Source organism: Hetaerina americana, unplaced genomic scaffold (assembly GCF_022747635.1).
Source record: "Hetaerina americana unplaced genomic scaffold, ioHetAmer1.1.p SCAF_15, whole genome shotgun sequence".
NCBI lineage: Eukaryota > Metazoa > Arthropoda > Insecta > Odonata > Calopterygidae > Hetaerina > Hetaerina americana.
Window position 1 is genome coordinate 6,283,537 of NW_027286625.1, and position 16,868 is coordinate 6,300,404.

Below are 16,868 nucleotides of genomic sequence, written 5' to 3' on the forward strand. Positions count from 1 at the left end.
CTCTTTGTAAAAGTTTCTTAACCGATCACTATTTTTCTATTCATGTCCTGACCACTGTACCCACTTTCTACTAAAACGCTAGAAAAAGGCGAACGTTCTATCTATGCCCGCAATTTTAATTCTTATCTCAGCCTTCCTATTTTTTTGAGTACCTCACCATCTTCGCTTTATTTTAATTTATTTCTATTTCATACGAAACGCACTGGCTCTGCAATACACTTAACAATGATTACAGTCTATAGGGTGACTACCGATGCTTGGTAAAGCTTTATCATCCACAAATATGACTTGATCAGTTCTTCAACACATACGACCACTTCACTGTTTTTACGAAAAGCTTTAGACAAAAATAGATAAAGCAGGAAGAAAATCATAAGGGACACTGGACGGAGGAGTTTTTACAAAGAGAAGAGATTTGCGCCACAGAACGCAACTGCGGGAAGCCTAAGCGAAACCTTTGTTCTACTGCGTAAAATATCTCATCTCCCTCGAATAGTATTTTCCTGATTCGACTAGAAGCCACCGAGATTTCCTTTCATTGGAGGAATGCATGGAAATTTCCAGGCTACGGCTGCGCTCCAAAAAACCTAAAGAGGTCCGACGTTTTTTTTCCTTAATCGGCGGAATTTCGAGGCGATGATAACCCGTTGTTTTTATATCAACCTCTCCTCCTATACTAGAAGAGCACCCGGGATGCAGAGTCACGTGCGCTAGGCATGATAGCCTACGAAAACGCATAGACTCACGAGGAAGAATAATGAATGGGTGGGCTGATCGAGGAAGGCTATAACATTGTCACTCAATTTCCGCGCGCTGCGCAGAAGCGAAGCGGGGCGCGCCGGCGAGAGAACGGGCCCGCAGCGCCCTCTATAGAGAGGACAAGGGCTCACGAGATAGGCCACCGTTCACCATTGTCCACCTCGGAGGACATCTACGTGGAGGTGAACCATATAGATAGAAAAAGTAGAGTACGCATCCAATGCGCAGAGAGAGGTGCACCGACTCAGTCTCGTGACATTGCTATGCTTCGCGTGGCGGCTTAACAAGTTCTCACGTATTAATTTGGTGCACACCAAAGTTACGATCACCAGTCAACTAAATCGCAGCGAAAAATTATAGTTATTACATGAATTGCATGAAATCTGTTTTGGGACGTTTTACAGCCAACGCCAAACACTAACTTTCCTCTCTACTCCATGGAACGTATTTTTCCTCGGGAATTCGCGAATTATATTTGTATATGATACCCTCGAATTTTGTAAAATTTAGATTTTCCCCGATTTTGAATTAATCGAGCGATTATTGACTCTTTGCCTTTATACCGATTGAATCAACATCCCATTTACTGTAGATTTCTTTCAATACTGTCAAACAGCTGATCTTGGAATGAAGGAAAACGCGTCTTAGGCATTTCTAATCCCAACTTATTTCTCCAAACTACCAGGTAGAATGTTACATTATTTAATTAGTAATTACGTCCATCCAAAAACCTACCTTAACCGGTAGATTATCTAAAAATAATAATAATATATGTATATATATACAAATATATATATATATATATATATATATATATATATATATATATATATATATATATATATATATATATATATATATATATATATATATATATATATTCGCATTCATTCACATGGAAATAGACATAAGGGAAATTCGTAGATAAAAGGATTTAATGTTTGAATGTGTATGTGTATGCATATATATATATATATATATATATATATATATATATATATCTGATCTTCTTTGACATTACACACACTTTGGTTAAAGCAATGCCAGCTCTTTGGATGATGTAACAGATTTTCATGGCCCTCTGTTGATTGGTTAAATTTGTTTACTGCTGCGTGGTGACGGGGTGGGAAATTTGTGGTAATATATATTCTCATTAAATGCATAAACGTCTGGCCTAGAGTGATTTATATGTCTTGAAAGATAGATGGATGTCTATTGCTCTTCGTGGAGATAATTTATCTGTGGTTTTTGTTTTGCACGAATAGAAGGGCAGTTAAGGAAAGAGTTACCGTATTTCATGGGAAGAAAGAACTTTAACAGCTTGGGTGTCAAAAAAATTTCAAAACATTTAAATTTATTCAAAGCTACATGGAAGAGGAAATGTTAGCCAAGAGTGCAATAACGGCTCTAGTTAATCCTTACTTCAGAGAAAGCATCTATTAAGTAAGGCGTTTCTTCGCACAATCCTCATTTTCATAATTAAAAGGCAAACATATACAAAAAACAAGAATTTTATGCTACCTCAGCAATATTTCTGGACAATTATAACAATAAAAATGGAATTGCTTCGTTTTTTGTATGAAATCAAGTGCAATAAGAGTTATTAAAATGCCGGTAAAATAAAATTCGGATTTTTTTCGGCCCCTGGGTCCGAGCCTGGCAAATACTTCTAAATAATATTCAAACACATCGTTAAAATGCCGCAAGCTATAGTGCATGTATTTCATATTTCTTGAAAATCAGTATACATTTGAAATATTTTATTCGATTCTGTAAAATAAGAAAAAGTTCTCCCCAGCGGGGAATCGAACCCCGGTCTCCCGCGTGACAGGCGGGGATAATGACCACTATACTACCGAGGACTTGTAGATTAAATGAGATAATTTGTAGGTAATATCAACAAGAGTTGTTAAAGCATCACGCTGTCATCGTAAAGATATACCCTAATTCGGTGGAACTGTCTCGTAACACTAGGCTGCCCGAACAAAGTAAGCTGAGTTTGAAAAATTCAAACGTTATTTCGAGCTATGCCATAAAATACGTTTGGCGGACGAAACCTGGAAGAGAATCATTATTAATTTACGTCAGTTGAATCATTCCGGAAAACAAGAGCATACAAAATGTTCAACTCAACACACGACGCCTCTATTTGTGCATGCCGTGCAACTACCAATGAGAAAGGTAATGGTTTAAGAAAGACGTTAACGGGAGGCATGAACGCGTTAATTAATAAAAAAAATATCCGTCGATGCGCAGTTGAGAGAGAGAGGACGGGGGAGACGATAGGAGATGGTGAGCGACGAAGGCAAAGGGGAGTGAGGTCAAAACAACGCGTTTCGAGTTGCGCCTGTTTGGGGGCAACAAGCGGCTGGCGCTTTTTGATGGCTCCCTCAATGCCAGAGTTAATGACCTATTCCCCGGGTGGGGATAAAGTTGAAAAAAAAAGAAAAGAAGCCGACACGTATGAATATAACGGCTGAGTCAAGCCCAGCCAGTCACCCTCAAGGCCTAAAAGGCATCTCGCGCGCACAAAGCGAGGGTGATAAAAGGAAAGAAGGAGAAAAAAATCTGAATGACGGAATGAGAAATCTGTAACATCGATTGGGAGTGAATGGCGCACCACGGAGTGATTGAGGCTCCAAGAGAGCGCCGCGACCGATTGATTGGAGATTTCAACTGCCGCGATGAAACGATTTGGTTTAGCGTCTTTCGGAAGTCATTAGTGATTTATTGTTTCTCGCCATTTGGGGTGTGACAAATGATTTATCGTGTTATATCTCTTCCTACACGCAAATAAAGTCTTTAGTTCCGCTAAACGTGAGGGTGGGATGGACGATCAGGAAATGGTACACGACATGTTGGAGATATCATTAGACGGTGACTGATTTCCAGCAGTACACGACCAATGCAAATGATGGCTGAACGAGTTTGAAGATCTAATTGTAAAAACGTTTTGCTCCTGAGGTAGAATTCTTGTACCATTTTGTAAATTGAGAGACCGGCAAATTATCAGAAGCTGCGCACGGGTGTCGCCAATCTCTAATCTAAAAATCGCTAGTATTGATAATACTTTGTTGGGTTAATGAAAAATATATCACATCGGACAAGCAGTTTTGTCGCGAAGATGACATCTTAGAGACCATGAATGCGTCCGATGTAAGAAGAACTGGCTATGCCATGTGCACATTTTCGGGATATCTACCAATTTTATTCATTTCAATTTTCTTAATATGCAATTTCAAAAGGTTGGGACAAAAAACATCGATAGGCTGAAAACCACAGCGTATTCTAACTTTATTAACCTAGCCCGCCTTGATTCACTTCTTAGTGGGAAAGTGCCAATATTTTGCTGGAACTTTGTTCAAGGCCTGTTTGGAATTAAAACATCCCTTTGACCCGAAACTTCGAGACGCTTGACAAATTTTCTAAATCCAAGAATGGGTAAAATCGTTCCAGCTAATATTTATAAACAAATAATTCATTTTTTCTCAAACACTCAAGTTTCTTTCATGTTCATGATTCCTGGCAAGAAGGATGTGAAAAAATAATTAAATATCCCATTAAAACCTAAATTAATATTCTTTTATATATCTTGACAAAAAAACCGGAAATGATCCCCGATTTCCCAGTTAACTGGGTACCGATTACCACTTCAACAAAGCTTTTAATTAACATTCTCACTTAATGATGCCATCCAGCACGAACTCATTGAAGTCAATAATATTTAAATTGGCTTGCAAATTACTTATGACGATTAATAAAAGTGTTGATACAAACTCTTCCAGTAAACAGATGTACTAGATGAGCATTTTAATGTTAGTAACATACACGCTCTCTCTATCTAATCTAAGTTTCAACTATTACCTATTTATGAAATAAGGAAAGACCACACCTTTTAGAAACATTAAGACTAAGGGATAACTTTCTTCACCGATGTAAATGAGTGTAAATTAAATTCTCTATCCAGATCCACGTTGAGAAAGTTCTAGACTTCACAGTTTTCGGCTTTCATGATGGTGATTTAGTTCACCATGAATGATCATCTAAAGGTTCGCTAAATCACATTTGTTTACTGTTTTCTGCGTAAATTAAATTTTTTTTGGCTAATTTTACTGCCCCTAAGCTGAGTTTAGTTTCTAACTCGGTCGTTGAAGTCTCCCGACCATAATTCAGAACGGATGGTTTTGCCTAAGGTCGAGAATAAAAATACTGGAATTATTGATCTATGTGTGCATATAATGACCGGAAAGTCACCGAAGGTGGATGGATAAGGTTGTAGGATGCAAACAGCAGTATATCCAGTTCGCACTAATCAACCCGAAGTCTGATTTTGATAGTTGAGAGTTCTGCTCATACCAAACTGAGCCTTGACGGACGACAAATTCCAAACCGCATTGTAGAAGAGTCATTATCTTTCCTTTATTTTTTCTGTTTCGAATTCATTTCAGGTTTGCGAAGAATCCATAAATTTAATCGTGAGGAACCCGATGAGTAAAATTGATATATCTGTAAGATTCTCTCATTCTAAAACAATCACTGACTCGGAGTAGGAATAAGAGGATTCATAAAAAGCAGATTCTTCCCAATTGGTGCTCCAACTACACAGCTCTAGCAACCCCTTCGACCAGCACGAATAAAATTTATGGTGTTCAATGGACATTTAGACCATTATATTTTTCAAATAAAATTTAAAAAAATATGATTTTTAGTTACGCGAAGCTCATTATCTAGAGAAGGGACATCCGACCGTAGTAAGCAGAAGAGAAGAAGATACATTATCACGGAGGATGCTGCTTGGTTGAAGATCTCCTTTAAATCATCCCTTCCAGCGGAGTCCACTCCGCAGATGCCCGACGTACCTTCTTGTCTCGCGCCCATCCCATTACTCCTCGTGGCAAGGTCCTATCACGCAAAATTCATTCCCGACCCACAGTCGCCCTCTTTACATTTCGAGAGCAATCCCGGCGCGGGCAACGTAAAGATAAATTTGCGCGTCAAATCGCTGGAACTCGCACACGACCCCTGAATTTGACATCCGTTGCAAATTCTGGCCAGATTCAGGGTCGAAAATCCCCAGGATGAGGTTGGGTAGAGCGAACTTCTTTCCCCAATGTCAGGATGGGTTAGCGTTAATTTGGGTGCGTACAAATCTACTAAATGGAATTAGCCGTTGGGCGTGAATAAATTGTCTTGCGGATTAATGAAGGAGAGACTCACAAGTAAAAAGCATAGCAAACTTAAAAGCCAAGTAATTTTCAATTATATGCAGATATTTAAAAAAAGTATCATATATATGTATAATCACTAATGATATTTTTATCGTATGCCAAACTTTTCCCTGTATCATGATGCTCAGCATTCTATTATCAATCAAATTGCTCTGCATTTATCATTCCTTCCATCTTTGGATTTCCCCTAAAAACTATCTCTCCTTCCTCACCAATCATAGTATTTATTCGTTTATTTTCCTTTTCATCCACATCACGGATAAGTCTACCATCCCTCTGTTCTTCTCCTATCATCTATAAAAATCAATATTTCAACCCAATTTACTCAATTGGACAACTTTTCGATTTTTTGTGTGTATATATATATATATATATATATAAATACACACATTGGTATATATATATGCATATATATGTATGTATATACATGTGTATGCATGTGCATACGCATACACACACATGTATATATATATATATATATACACACACAAATATATATATATATATATACTGGGATGTACAATATACACAACATAATGAACACGGAGGCGTATTTTTTTCTTCCCTATCGGTCACGACTCCGCGCAGGCCTGGATATTGTTTTGTGTGCCCTCACACTCCTGCGAGGGAGTTTTCTTTCCGTGATCCCATCAACGCCTCTCGGGGGAATATCTTGTGGCAACACGAAAGAGGACCCCCTTCCAGCTCCCTCTTCACTGGCTGACAATGCTTTCGGCACCTTTTCACTCTCTCTGGGCTCGCTTCCGAAGGAGGAAGATGGGCACGGAGGGTGAGAGGTGGAACAGCAACAAACATTAGCTACATTTCCGACCGCCGGCTATAAACCGTGTCGACTATAACTAGTCCCTTCGTATCTTCTGTGGACTCCGACTAATCAGTGATTAGTTTTAGCGCCGGAAGACATGCTTTCAGTCTTATATGCCCCGGTGGTGTGGGAGTCACTTACTGCACGGGGAAATTGTACCATCGAATGGCTAGTTGTATTATACGAACCTGCATATGTGGTCCTTTGGTGTTGGAATAGCGCCCTCCAAATCCCACTAAGGCGCCACGAAATTAATAAGTACGATCAAAACTCCAACAGTAATTAATCCCATCTCACATGGACATATATCTGAGAGACTCGGGTAGAGCTCAAATAAAAATAGTAAGGGTACGATAACCTCGCTCTTCTCCACGTCAACATTTTATCTGGCAACTCACCAAATTTGCGGGTGACCGGAAATATTATATTTCCTGACTTCAATTGTTTTTTGTGAAATATTGAACATCTGGCAAATTGATTTATGAGACTGTGTTGGTAAAAGGTGCAAAATATTGTAGCGAATTCGCATAAAAATGTCTTAATTATTTACCTTGTTTTTTTACGACCGCGAAAGGTGTGAGGACAAACAAGTATTGTAATCTATTAGTACGAGTGCCTCGTTTGTCTTATTTTAGCCAGATGGTCTAATCAGTGGAAATAAAATATGGATGTTATTTTTATCTCCTCTATTTCAGTTGAAAGCTGGGATTGTTGGGTCATTATTGAAGATTTATTCTTTTGGTATGCGACAGCATTAACGAGCAAAAAGTATTTAAACGTATATTAATTATCCACATTACAGAATATGGAATGGTAAATCATAATCTAATTTTTATACGAGAATGAAACGGAGATGCTTCCGACCAATTTTGACTGCCCCTCGTAAAAATCTACCAAGTTTCACGACATCCACTCAACCTCCGAGGCGACTAAAATATAATAAAGTTAACACTTAGTCTCTTGTCTTTGTCTCTGCGTTTAATCATTAAGATCACCTATATTAATTAATAGGATATTTAGGATGAATATCCATGGTATTCGACATAGCCGGTCTATTTGGCCAATACCTCGGAATATTTTATACCAAGGATCGACACTGAAAGTGGAAAATATCGCTATTTCGTTACATACAGAGATATCTTTATAACAGCTCAAAGCAGCATTGCCTGCGAGTGAGGTTTAGTAGTCGATAAATACTAGTGCCTCCACACGACTCTAGCCTCATCTACCAACCTCACACACCATGGCAATATTTGTTACCTAACGCGCGACCTTCTAACGCTTCTAGACCGCGTAGTGGGAACGACTCACCCTCTTCCCTCCCACTTCCCAAATCACCTTGAACCTTCCAAGCTCTCAACCATTCCTTCCGCATCTCGGACACGAGTTCTGGAGAAATAGAAGTAATAATAATAGTCAGGACGAAAAAAAAGGAAACATTTCATTCTTCGCTCCCACCTCTCGTCCACATCCCTCCTCGTTTCCCGCGGGCGTCGACGGAGTTTCTGCATTCGGGTCCCGTGATTTATCAAGCAATTAGCGTTCCCCTGGTCGCCCCCACCCTCGACTCTGTAGCCCGCGAATGTATGGGGGGTGGGGTGGGAGAGAGAGAGAGGGGATGGGGGGACGGAGCGCGTCCGTTGAATTGATGATCCGCTGGTTGCGAGGGCGGGCGGAAGGAAGGGCTTCTTCCTCCGTCGCCGCAAAAAGGTCGCCCCGCTTCATCATGTTGCTCGTCTCGCCGTGACCTTATTCTTTCCTCACACCCCTCCCTTCTCCTCGGCCCTTCCACCTCCCTCTCTCTCTCTTATTTTTTCCCTCCCACCGCCCGCTAATCCTTCCACTCCGCCCATGCACACGCTACGCTACGCGCCAGAGGAAACACTTTTCCTGTTTCCCTAATATCACCGTCATTTAATTTACTCGATCGTGCAAAAGGAGTTGCGGAACTGAAATTTGGGAATTCCCGGCTTCGCGTGACTTTCTGGATTCCAGATCTGGGTTCCAGATCATGGGAGATCGTATACGGCTCAGGGAAAGGAGAAGGGATGTGAGATATGGCGATATTTTGAAATTAATTTCGATATTTTTCGTATCGAAATTGTTGATACGAAAACTTGTAACATCCGATAGATGGAGTGTCGATAATTTTCGTCGATATGGACTCTTGGATATTCGTGGATAATCGACTACTTGGTATCCCAGGCAATTATATACGGGTAATATCGACGATATTTATCGATATAATTAATCGATTAAATATTAATATAAATATATACAAACTTATCGAAAATTTTATAAAATGGAATATCGGAAAATGATTATCGTACCCCTAGAAAGGACCTGGTCTCCACACCCTTAATTTGAGTGCCAGACGCCCTTATTACGCAGGCCGGATGTACTAAGCAGGGTGAGCTGAAGCCTCACTCATCAGATTAAATCCTACGATTGATCATTGCCGTGGTTTTGTATTTTAATCCGAGAATAATTAATTATAGTTCTATATACTTTTACATTCCGTCCAGTTGGAAAAATATAAATTTCCTATACCACACTTTTTGCTCCTACCTTTTTTTAATTGATATTCCAGGCCCTAGGGGATCCAACGCCCTAGAGTCCAGAGGATCGGGATGATACGGTGGCTCATTTACTGGCTTCCCACCACGAGGATCCAGGTTTGAATCCCGAGGTGGAAGAATTTTTCATTGGTATCCCGATCCCTACTAGGATTGCTATGCGGAGAGCACTTCAAGTGGACTACGCTGTCAGTTGGATGGGACGTGGACCCCTTGGCGTCTTTTCCAAAAGTTGGCTGTCGAAACCGAGTATTTTTCCTCTATTCCCATAAAATTCTACCTCTTCCGATTTACCCACCCATCCCTAATGGCGCAAATAATCTCGGTTGCCAAACTCCTCCCTGCTGCTTAAACTGCTTATTCACATTTTCCTCAATATTACTATTCTTCCCGTCCCTTCTATTTTTTGCTTCAGTAAGTACCCCACACCATTTTGTAACCTTGAGCCCCCAATCAAATTTTTCGGTTCTCTCTAGATTTATAAAAAAATTATTGCCTTAATTAAATTCCCCGTGCATATCATTTATCACTTTTTCCACTCAATTTTTAATGATCTTCAAAACGGTGTTTATTCTTAAATCCAGATTGCTGCCTGGTCCTACTTTTCAAACTGCTCAGATTGCCGATCCAATTCCTGTCACAATCACAACAAACATTTTCGGTAATTCTTTCCAGGTGGCAAATCGTAATATCTCCGAACACCGTACACTTCTTTCTTCATCGAGAAAACTCCACCTGCGTCCTTCTGAATAAGGCGCCAGCCGAACCAAAGAAGCTAATTGGCAGACGCTAATGCTGCCTCGCTTGCTTCTACGTAAGAAAAGTAATCCACCTGTTCCAGTTGTCCCGGAGTGACTAAAAACGAGTATTAGACTTAGAGTTCAATTTCGGGACAGTTTCCTTGTGGGCAGGGAAAGCTGGCATCACATGATAGTGGTCCGGAGGCAAATGTCGAAAAAAATGTGCAACCCGTACGAAATCTCACCCATCTTCCCGCGAATTTGTTTTCTACGGTTATGGGATGTCGGACGAGGGAGGGAGGAACGTAAACATATGAAACGGAGCGCTGGGCAACGCGCGAGGAAGCACGAGCTCACTTACACGATAAGAATCGATACATTCGGCGGGCAGCCTTAAATGTCAAGGGTTCGAAACATTCCCCGGGCAAAAATGCAGCACAGCGGTGGCAGTAGTATTTAAGTTTTTCGGATCTCCGAAAGCTTGAGGTCATGCCGCCCCGCGGGCTAAAATCAGAGAAAACCCGCGGTGGTCGGCCGTGAGGCATTCGTGCTCAGACGGGATTGGAACCAACATACCACTATGGGTCAGCCAACCACTTACGCCATACCCGGAATAGATCTCATTGGAGTCTAGTTCAGGTTTAGCTTATATGCTCAACATAAAATTAGAATACGAAGGCAACTTGGTCCTAACACTAGATAAGGCAAGACTAGTTAAGTGGTTAAATTGAAGTTTCTCTTCTACTACTAGGTAAAAAGTTTTCGAATTGACTTCGCTTGACAACAGAGGAATCAATGTTATAACCACTATAACTGATACCAAATTGACAAAATTTGGGAATGAGAATTTTGGGAACTTCATGGCATTTTACAGCATTGATAACGAAGTGAACGACCTTTAATTTTCATAATGCCATTATTTATTCTCTAGCATTGAAGGAAAAATCATAGAAGCTACTAAAATTGAATACGAGCTTACGAAGATCGTATTAGGATGAGGGAAGATTTCTTCGATGCCCTAAAATGACGACCGTGAATGTATAGGTTAACGAAAACATGACTAATTACCACAGTCTGCATATTATTTTACAGTTCATGCTTATTACAATTAGTATTTCCTGTTGAAATTTGGAAAACAATTAGTAGCAAAAAGAAACTATGCATTATGAAATCAAGCAGGCGACTGTTTAAGATCGAAACGTGATAATCCTCGTGAATAGCGGTGCAAACTCAACTTACAGAATATGCGCTGTTAATGCAGCAAATTGACTCGGGGAAAACAAAATAACAGAGATTGATCGATAATTATTGATTCCAGATAAAACAGCACTTACGTAGGATACAAGGACAGAAAAAGAATCATTTCTGATTTGTTAAGTTTTGTAACGAGTAGAAAGATTTCGTAATTTACGAGAAAGCTTTGTTTTGTACTGAACGCCGATTGACATTCTATGAAATCCATTTCACCGTCTACTCCAGTGACGCTGACGTACAGTCGAGTGCGCCATAAATTAAAGGCTATCGGGTACTTAGGAGACGAGCAAGAAATGTGACTTTGCAATTCGTATCTTGCCGCATTGCATTCCCAGACTAAACACTTCTCACTTGATTGCTCACGGTGGGAAAGAATTACGTTATTAAATTAAGTTCAATGCTGCACGCATTCAAATCACCGTTAGGTATGACAGCCCCACAAATCATATTCCGCAATATTTGGGATCGTTTCCCCATTCTCTGTGGAGATTCCTCTGGTAAAAAATACTGCCACATACGAAACTTGACATACTAGTTGATCCATGAGAAACTTCCTGATATTATAATGTTTCTCTGAAAAAATATTATGACAGAATTTTCTACATGATACATAAATATTGAGGATCGAAATTAAATAGTGAAAGAATATCTAGCAGTTTTTCCAATATATTTCTATTAAAATAAAACATGATTAAATTTCTCTGCTGTCACAGTGAAAATGTTTTACTCCAAGGAAGGCCTGGGTTCAGGTCCTGTTGTTTAAAGCTCTCCCTTTTCGGGTAACTCTAGGGTACATTTCAAGTATTCATTCGCTTAAATGGTCATCAAACCCATTTCACCTTCCATTACGAGCTGGGTAATAGTAACTAAATGGCTATCGCCCCTCCCTTGACACGCAAAATAAATCCCTAATTACTCCCCTAACATTTGAGCTAGTTTTTAACGGTCGCACGTCACCCACGTAAATTAACGAACGAACCGAAATAACAGTATTTAACCCGACGAGCGGTGTGATGGGTAAAGCTGGATTTCACCTCGTAACAAGTCCACGGGGTGTGAAACTGACACGGTAATGGAGAGAGGCCAATTCTCGCTTGCTGTTTCCCGGGAAGATCTGGTACCCGAAAGGTCACGCAGATTGGATGAAGCTCGATGCCTCCGGAGACATCCGGATTCCCGATCCCTCATCTTGTTAGCCGAATACACTACCAACTAGGGGCTGCATCACCTCCCTCAATTCACTACCCCGATTTCGGTGGCGGCGGGGTAACGTCCTAGCCTGCCAACCCAAAGGTCGCGGGTTCGATTCCCGCCTACGTGGTTTTCCCTCCATCTAGGGCTTGGTTGTAAGTGATTGTCTTCAATATAATGTCTGTAATGTAGGGTTAGGTGGAAGAAGGGACTATTAGTCTCAACCTCGCCCAATTAAGTCGATAAATAAAAATAAATATATGAATAATGGTGGGCAGGTTGCCGATAGCCATTACTTGACTGACAGCTAGCCTACTTATTCATATTCCCATTTAACGAACTAAATCCTTTTCACAACAATCACGCCACGAAATCGGGTAATATAAAGAAAAAGATAAGGACAAATCACACTACAGAACATGTACCTGCCGTAACACCTGCCTTACGATATCGGGCAAAATAAAGGCTGTCCCAATGATCGCGAAGAAATACGAAACGGAATCTGGAGACGTGAACTGCCCCGGTTGCATGGATTTGCATCCGGGGCAGATGCCCTGCCGTGTTTCGTAACCGGCGAGCGGCCGCCGAGCAAGGGGTACGGACCTCGTGATCACCTTTCGCATCAAATGAGAATCGCTTTGTGGAAATGAGCCCGAGCTCCGCGACGCATACCCGCACGGAATTCGAAATGAACCAACCCGAGTGGGGTCGAGCCATCAATTCCAATCGAGGTAAGATCGCCGGCTGAAGGCGGGCGTCTCGTCCACTTGCACGTGTCTCGGGGGGTGTGGAGGCGCGAGCCCCCTCTGGTCTCGGAATCACGAGCCCCCTCCGGTCTCGGAATCGCCTACGAGCGCGGCAGTCCATCGCGGGGCCGAGGCATGACCTGCGTCCGATGGAGGCATCGCCTCCTCGCAGTTGGAGATGGGATAGCAGGAAGCACCTAAAACGATCGGGGAAGGCCCAAGACGAATCGCGCCGATTGAGACCAAGGTCGGACTCGGTAATGGACTCTTCCTAATCGGAGGAGGACGTGCAGGAGCTCGCGAGGAGATTCCTTCACAAACTGACACTTGAGCGGGCTATTCAACGTATTTTTTGGAAAACGCCGATCCCTCCCACCTCGGAAAGGACGATGGATGGAGACTGGGAAGCGTAAAAGACTCAGATTATCACGAGAGCCAGAATAATTCTGGCAAACTCTTTTTACAAAAAAGAGTTTGCCAGACTGAATCGCTTGGCCGAAGTTTCGGGCTACTTTAGAAATGAAGCTCTGAAACGACAGAGTATAGAGGAATGTGGTAGTAAAGTATATGGTAGAGTTGAGCGATTGAATGCCAGGCAACGTCGAAAGGCCCAGCGAAGGTAATTGATTTTAGTGCCGTCCGTTCATGTTGAGACATTTGGTCTTCGCCCTCGGGTGGACTCCTCTGCGTCTCATAAATATCTAGGCAGCAACATAGTTTAAGGTAAATGATTTTATTTACCTCATTCGATCAAATATAATAAAATATATCTCAATTCACAAACTCATACTATTTAAAAGAAAAGTCAATGCCTTCTTTCATGGAAATATTAGGTGGTTACTCGGAAAATTGACCCCTCAATCTTTCAACAGATAAATTATTGAGATAAACCATTTCGTTCATGGAATCCTGGAATTTTGCGTAAGGGATCCGAAGATGACATACTATGCTGAAACCCTGGTCGCGCAAAATAATTTCAAAATGAAGGAATTTTAATCAAAATCTTTTTCTTTTTACTTTATGATACCTTAGTAATTATAAAATTGCATTTTATGTATTGTCGATGCACATCACAAATCGATAACACATTGCGCACTTGCAAATAAAAATATTAAAACGGTATTGACTTTCTGATCACACTAAGAATTTTCTCTCCAATTAGTGAGCCTCCACTTCTCTACGAGAAATTTTATCATTTGCTTTTAATTACCCACACATAAATATCAGTGTTTTTTCACTGCCGACATTTCTTTTGAACGCCACGCAGGTGGTTGCCGTAAATTAATAAACACGTAATATGCCCTATCGCAAATATGTTACAGATAATGTAAATCGAACGACGGAATTATCAGAGCTGTCTAACCGACCTTGCATCGATCGAAAACATTCGCAAGGAATCATGAGTCTGCAAGAATCACTTACTACTTTCTCTGGCTCGCGACCAAGCAAATTGGCTAACTACTGAAAAGAGAAATGCTCGCTCGATGGATTATAAAAATGGTTTTATCGGGGAAGTGATGACCAACAGAGAGATGGATATTTGCGGGAGTCGAGGGAGACATTTGAAGTGAAGTGATGTGTACCCACTTCTCGAGAAAACAAACGAACTTCATGATGCAGTCGAAGCTGCCGCATTAATCACACTCGGGCGCTGATGGGTTAAGGACGAAGAAGGGAGACGAGTGATGTTAGGAGGGAGAGAAGGATGGTTGGGCTATCTGATCGGAAACGGAGAGCTTGGAGGGAGAGGTGTGCGGGAAGGGGCAGGAGCGAAAGATTGAGGGGTGTATGACGAGCGAGATTGAGAGAGCGCGGCCGGATGGAGGAAAAGGACGATGCCCGGTGTCTGGTGGAAGGTTCGCTTCGCCGCGACGGACACGTATTGACGACGTCCAAATTAAACGGGAAAAAGTTTCGAGGAAAGCAAACCTAAAGCGATACGAGATAAAGCATAATGGGAGGGAGGAAAGGTATGCACGCGAGAAAATTTGCACCTGACAAAATAAGAAATTGCTATTCCGCCGACCCTGAAGGCGGCTGGATAACGTTCTCGCGAGTTCGACTACCGTCCTGGTGGGCTTTATTACTCCACCTAGAACTTGTGTGATAATCCCTGCTGTCACTTCATTATTAAAATTCGATGTTAAAGACAAAAAATTGGCCGTTTTCGAATTTGTGCTAAAAAAAGAAAGTGGACTGAGCAGGTTGGGACGTAACTCTTAGGCATGCGCATTCAAATAATGTAAATAAATAATAATTATGATATCTTACATTTGTAGAAATACACCTACAAGCTTCCGGCAAACATCGGCTTTCGTCCCGTATACTTAAGATATATCACTTATACTATTGAATGACTAGGGAATACGGAGGAGGGTCACAAAGGAGAGGATGTTGGGGAGAAGGAGGTCGTGCATTATGGAGATCATGGAAAAGGGACGGCTCAAGATTACCATGATCTGAGGACACGGTACTACCATAGGGGAAAAGGTTGTTGTACGTTGCTGAGATGCCAATGAATAATTTTACGATTACAAATAATGAGTAGTTTTGAAACGCATAGTTTGATTTAAAGCAATTGAAATTGTGGATAGAAAAGTAGTTTATTTATTTTAAAACTGAACATCTTCCACGAAATCGCGCTTGGAAACTTGTAATCACGTATACACGCTTTTCGTCTAGATACAATATCCGTAATTCAAATGAATAAGTACTCAGTAATTTTCAATTCACACGTTTTTCAACCGCACTTCAACTACTCATAAGCGTGCTTTCCCAGGTGCACCTGATTCATTTTCATCTATGATAAATGATTCATTAGTGCTTGTAAAATCGCACTTTGCCGTTGAAACTGCGGAATGAAATATGAAGTGTTTGGATTATTGCAAAGTGGTTACTCATTTTAAGTGGCCCAGTAGTCTTTCCGGTGTGTCGAACTATCTTCTCGTGACCGCCTACCAACTTAATGTTAGACTACCTTTGACAATAGTGATGATGGTGTAAATATCCTCCTCTTGCAATTAATAGTTTAATGATTTTTACCTAAATATGGCAGTTATTGCTGATTAAGTGCTTATCTTTCCGTGTCCATTTGACAATAATATTGACAAGTTATTATGGAAAATGTATGAAAAACACATCCATATAAGTAAGATTTGGTGCTTTCCCGGCGTATCTGCTTGATGAAGTTCTCTCGGGTCTTCCACCGGGTCAGGGGTTCCATGTTGGCCGACGTTTCGATGCCCGACTCGTGCATCGTCTTCAGGGATGATGATCCGTATAATATAAGTATATTTTCGAATTAAATCGACAATTTATGACATGTGGCACTTTAATTATACCAAAGGTTAGGTAGGTTTTTTTGACAGGCGAGGGCGGAGCTCAACTAGGACTAAGGCCTAATGGTACCAATCAAACATTAAGGGCAGGGAACAGGTTTCTTTTCTTTCAAACGCATGTAGTTTCCAAGGAATTCTGGTAAACAAATATGCCCAGTCCAGTAGAATTAAGGCGGGGTTTCCAAAGGCATAGGCGGAGACCCTAGCATT

General features: G+C 41.1%; 1 protein-coding gene and 1 non-coding gene across 4 annotated transcripts in view; both read right to left on the reverse strand.

Moving 5' to 3' along the window:
- Positions 1-16,868, reverse strand: part of LOC139686779 (uncharacterized) — a 472,645-nt gene that overhangs the window by 21,044 nt on the left and 434,733 nt on the right. The window lies entirely within an intron of this gene.
- On the reverse strand, positions 2,550-2,621 carry TRNAD-GUC (transfer RNA aspartic acid (anticodon GUC)). The gene has a single exon. It is a non-coding gene; the product is annotated as a tRNA-Asp (tRNA).